Genomic DNA, 5,757 nt, shown 5'->3' on the forward strand with positions numbered 1-5,757 from the left:
CCTTGCCACCTTTGCTCTCCTTCTTCCATTCTATGGCATCTTGGACAAGCCTCAGTTTAGCACATATTTCTTTCTGCTTTCTATTACAGGATGCGGGGTGAATCTCTTTTCTTCCTTTGTAAATGCTGGCTCCCCAGCCTCTCCTCTCCCACATTTCCCCTCCTGCCTGAGGCTCCACAGGCCTCCTACAGAACTGAGCAAAAGCCTCTTTACATTCTGCTGTGGGTCTTACTCATCTTACCTGCAACATTGGGGTGGTATTTCACAGCCTAGGTTAAACATTATTATGCCATTGAAAAGATAATTCTTAAAATGAGGGTTAAGAATAATTTAGATTTACAGGCTCTGTGCTGAGCATAAAGCGTGCTTAAGACTCTCTCTCTCTCTCTCTCTCTGTCTCCCCCTCTGCCCCGCTGCCCCGCTTGTGCACTCTCTCTCTCCAAAATTTAAAAAAAAAATTTTTTTTTTTTAAATAATACAGGCTTAGAAAAAAAAGAATAATTTAGACTTAGAGATTCTAATGTGGAAGAACCCTTTTTTTAAGTCAAAAATTGTCTTAGGGGCACCTAGGTGGCTCAGTCCGTTAAGTGTCAAACTCTTGATTTCGGCTCAGGTCATGACTGACCTTACCTTAATGAGAACCAGCCCTGTGTATCAGGTTCATTGCTGAGCATGGAGCCTGCTTGGGATTCTCTCACTCTCTCTCTCTCTCTCTCTCTCTGCCCCACCCCCGCTTGCTCTTTTTCTCTCTCTCAAAATAAATAAGCCCCCAAAAATATTGTTTTCAAATTTTGTGTTTTCTTAATTCAACAGCTTTATTGAGACACAGTTCACATACCATACAATTACAGTTTAAATGTATAATTATGTATTTAAAGTATATAATTCAATGGGTTTTAGTGCATTTACAGAGTTGTGCAACCCTTACCACAATCAACATTTTCATGATCCCAAAAAGAAACTCTATACCCATAAGCAGTCACTCCCCACCTCTACCCTGCAACCAATAAGCTATGTTCTTTACCCATAGATTTACCTCTTCCAGACATTTTATATAAATGGTATTATATAATACGTGGTCTTCAGAATTAATTTTTTGTATCTTACACCTACAATAATGACTTCTAGGACCAGAGCTAATTTTTTATTTTCATTTATTTATCTAGACCCTGTCTTGTTCTAAAAGGACTTAAAATGGCTCTTTGAGCTGGTCGTGTTCTTGGGTCCTTCCAGATTTCCAGTACAAATCCTAGTACTCTAAGCCTAGGTACTGGAAGATGGCTCGGAGTTGGACCCGAATTGGTGGTGAGTGGTCAATTGTCCCAGTTTGGCTGGGGCCCAGAGGGCCCGTGGGACTTGGGACCTCTGGGCTAAAACTAGGAGAGTCCTCCTGTCAAATCGAGAGGAGTTGGTCACTCCTGTGGTATGAGTCAGAAGGCATGGTTTTCTTCCTTTTCCAGGAATGTGACTAGGAGCTTGTGCTTTTACCACTTAAAGGGCAGGAAGTAAAGGAGAGGAAAAAGTTGGGAATTAGTACTTGGGATCTGTGTTGCTATCGTCATCTGTTTAACAGCAGGAATCACAGCTACTGTTAATTGAGCACTTACCGTGTGCTAGGTACTTAGAAGACTTTATTCATGTAGCCATTAATTTTGACAACAACCCTCCAAATTAACATTTCACACAGGAGGAAACAGCCTCAGAAGACATTTTTGTAACATCAAATACTACATAGGGGCGTCGGGGTGGCTCAGTCCGTTGGGCGTCCGACTTCAGCTCAGGCCATGATCTCACAGTCCGTGGGTTCAAGCTCCACGTTGGGCTCTGGGCTGACAGCTGGGAGCCTGGAGCCTGCTTCAGATTCTGTGTGTCCCCCTCTCTCTGCCCCTCCCCTGCTCATGCTCTGTCTCTCTGTCTCAAAAATAAATAAAAACATTTAAAAAAATTAAAAAAAAACTACATAGCATGTATGTTGCAAAACAAGAATTCATTTGTGTTTGTTCCTAAAGTTATACTTTTCCAAATACACTATATGGCCCCTTCTACCCTCAATAAAAATAGCAGATAATGACACAAATTGTCCTTACATATCTCTTGATCTTCTTGAAAATGCTTTCTTGCATACCAGCTCATTTTATCTACACAACATCCCCATAAAATGAGACATTATTAATGCCATACTTTCACCTATAAGGAAGTTGAGACACAGAGCAGATTACTGGTTTGTCTGACCTCACACAGGAGTTAGCATGGGGTTTCTTTTTTTTCTTTTTTTAAGTTTATTTAATTTTGAGAGAGAGAGACAGAGGGGCAGAGAGAGAAGGAGACAGAGGATCCAAAGAGGGATCCATAAGGACAGCAAAGAGCCCCATTCGAGGCTCAAACTCACAAACTGTGAGATGATGATCTGAGCCGAAATCGGACGCTTAACTAAGCCACCCAGGTGCCCTGAGGTTTTCTTGTTTTGATGCAAGATTCCTTGGGCAGATTTCAAAGCCCCATGACACTAAGTAAGAAAACCCACTTGACCCCAGAGCATGAGGATGTCTTCACAGAAAGTCAGAGTCCAGGATGGGTGGGCCAGGCAGTGCTGAGCCAGCAGAGTTGAGGGGCGGCTCCCAGCCTGAGGAGGAAGATCATCCGCTCAGGTGGTTGGTCTGAATACGCAGGCCTCTGCCAGTACCTTTCCTCTGTTGTGTTAGCAGCCTGTGACCCCTGACAAGTCAGGAAGCTTTGAGAGCCAGGCTCGGTGACCCAGGTCCTGTTGGCCTCCAGGCAGGGGGGCTTTGCAGAGGTCAGAGGTCAGAGCAGGGCTGCTCAGAACAGCAACTACGATTCCCTGCCTGCCCCAACCCTGAGCCCAGCCCTGGAAAATGTACACCTGAGGCAGCATGCACCTGATGCAGCCCAGTCCATGAGCGTGTGTGAGAGGGTGACCCAGCCCCTCCTGCTTTTCTGAAGCACTGACAAGTCTTTGACATTTTTATCTCTGACGCAAACCAGGTAAACTGGGGGAAAGTGTTAGCCCCGTTTTACATTCAAGGAAAAGCCCAGGTAGCAAAGAGAGTGTTTACCTGCTATGTCTTCAGAGGAGAACTGCCCCAATCCTCCCTCCACAGGTTCCAGTCGCCCTGTTTCCTGGTTTCTATTTTCTGCCCTTTGCCCAAGGGCTGGCAGTGACTCTGGGAGTCAGCCTGCTGGGAAGAAGGAAGGCACTAGGGGCAGCCCAAGGTCTGACGCTCTTGCAGACACAGACCCCACCCACATTGCTCCGGGTCACTTGACCCCGCATTCCCTTGATGGCTTTCTTCCTCAAAGCTGCCCTGGGCGTTCAGTTTCAGGTGACTTAATGGTGGATTGGCTCCGCTTAGCTCTGAGCTGCAGGTGGATGGAGGAATGGAGGGGCCCCCTCATTCAGACTGTCTGAAGAGGCAGAGACAGGGCTGCAGAAGCCCACTGCTAATTTACGTCCCAATGTCTGTCTGGCACTACGCTCACGGCTTTACATACGTGACGTCATTTAATCTTTGCGGTAACCTGATGAAGTCGATATTAATACTATTATCTCCATTTTACAGGTGAGGAAACTGAGGTACAGAGAGATTAAAGATAAGACCAAGGCCACAGTTACTAAGTATCGGGGCAAGGCCTACCTACCTCTTAGAGAATCCAACCGCAATTTGCACTGCAAAAAACAAATGTGATTTTTAAAGGGAAATCACTGTCGGTTACCTGCAGTGCTGAAGTCTGTTTGTACTGTGTTTCAAGAACCAACTGTAAAATTGCCAAGATTTTTGTGACTCAGCTGTTAAATATGGGTTTTAATAAAAATTAAATTATATATGGAAAATTAAATAAATTGTATTTCTTAAGTTTATTTATTTACTTTGAGGGAGAGAAAGCGTGAGTGGAGTAGGGGCGGAGAGAGGGAGACAGAACCCCAAGCAGGCTCCGCACTGTCAGCACAGAGCCCAATGCAAGGCTCGAACCCATAAACCGTGAGATCATGACCTGAGCTGAAACCAAGAGTCAGATGCTCAAATGATTGAGCCACCCCGGCACCCCGGTAAATTGTATTTTTAAGTAATAAGTACTCAAATCTTATCACTTCCCAACTATTTTACTATATTGTATCCTTATCAAATAATGTTTTTGAGTTTATTTACATCTATTATACATGATGGGAATGCTGTATATTATAGTACTTAACATCTCTTCCCAGCTCCACGTTCAATAACATTTCACTGATAGCTTGAAATCAGACATGGTGGAATTTTTTACATCACAGAAATTAGCAAACTCTACAAATTAGACCCCACTCACAGAACAAGTTGTTAAACATTTATCAACACCTGTGTCTGTAGAAGTCACCGTGTGGGAATAGAGAATCCAGCATTGGTGGCCCAGTGCTAGATAAACTCACCAACAAAGCCAGTAGGGTGAGGGTAGGGAGCCTGTGGGTACCTCTAGGAGACAGCCAGACCCCAGAGATTCTCCATTTAACAGGGAAGGTGGGTGAAAAATATTTAATACCCTAAAAGGGAGTCAGTTCCATCTGCCATCTGCCCCCTGTGAGGTGCACTATGAAGGTTTTTGTTTGTTTGTTTGTTTGTTTGTTTGTTTGTTTTAATTTCCCCAGGTAGAGCTGGATCTCCAGTTACCAAGGGAGAAGAAGGGGCAGGAGGACCCTGAGAGGAAGCCTGCCTGGAAGAAGGGGTGGGCCAGTCCCCAGTCCCTTGTGAATGCCTGACCTCTAGTGGTGGGAATGAGAATGCAAGCTTCTGCTTTGTAACCTTATGAGGAGGTTCTCCAATCTCTCCCTCGGCAAAGCACAGCCCTGGTGCTCCCCAGCACAGGGCACAGGACAGAGGAACAATCCCTGTGGAACAAACAAATTGACCATGGACAGAAGCACCTGCTTCAAACCAAAGGGTTTCAATTACTCCCTCAGAACCTGTGCCTCCTTTGGATAGCAAGTATTTTATATCACCCCCTTACTACCATGAAATGAAAATCACACATAACTTGCCTACATACGTAATTGTAAAAATTAAATGCATACATATCCCCCCAAAAGACATCAACACAAATGTTCACAGCACCATTATTCACAACAGCAAAAAGCTGGAAACAACCCCAAAGTCCACCTACAGTAGAATGGATAAATACATTATGGTATATCCATACAGTGGAATACTACTCAGCCACAGGAAAGAACAAACCTGCAGTTTACACAACACTGACTAATCTCACAAATATTATTTTTATTGAAAGAAACTAGACACAAAAAAAGTATACACCATATGATTCCATTTATATAAAGTTCAAAGATGGGCAAAATTAATGTATAGGGTATTAGAAGTCAATATGGTGGTTACCTTTAGGGAAAATTATGATAGGAAGGCAGGAGGATGGGACTCTCCGGATGCTGAGAATGTTCTGTTTCTTGATCCGAGTGCTGATTACACAGGTGTGTTCATTTTGCCAAAGTTCATAGAATGTATACTTATGATTGGTCAACTTTTTTTTTTTTTTTTTTTTTGGTGCGAAAAGATGAGTTTATTAAAGCATGGAGACAGGACCCATGGGCAGGAAGGGCTGCCTAGTTCACTTTTTTGAAGTATGTAGTTATTCGATAAAAAGTTTACCGAGCAAAATCAGTTAATGAATTCAGTGCATGCACCTAGAGTCTCCATGACTTTGGCAACTATAAATGCAGATGGATGTAGGTGCACAGTTTTAGAGACTCAAATACCC

General features: G+C 43.7%; 1 long non-coding RNA gene across 1 annotated transcript; it reads right to left on the minus strand.

Moving 5' to 3' along the window:
- Positions 1-1,595: 1,595 nt before the first annotated feature.
- LOC147579859 (uncharacterized) lies at positions 1,596-3,188 on the minus strand. Its single transcript, XR_015252228.1, has 2 exons — positions 3,075-3,188; positions 1,596-1,911 (listed from the first exon to the last, which is right to left on the minus strand). It is a non-coding gene; the product is annotated as an uncharacterized LOC147579859 (long non-coding RNA).
- Between the last annotated feature and the right edge of the window lie 2,569 nt (positions 3,189-5,757).

Source organism: Puma concolor, chromosome B3 (assembly GCF_028749965.1).
Source record: "Puma concolor isolate L17-30 chromosome B3, mPumCon1.1.hap2, whole genome shotgun sequence".
Taxonomy (NCBI): Eukaryota; Metazoa; Chordata; class Mammalia; order Carnivora; family Felidae; genus Puma; species Puma concolor.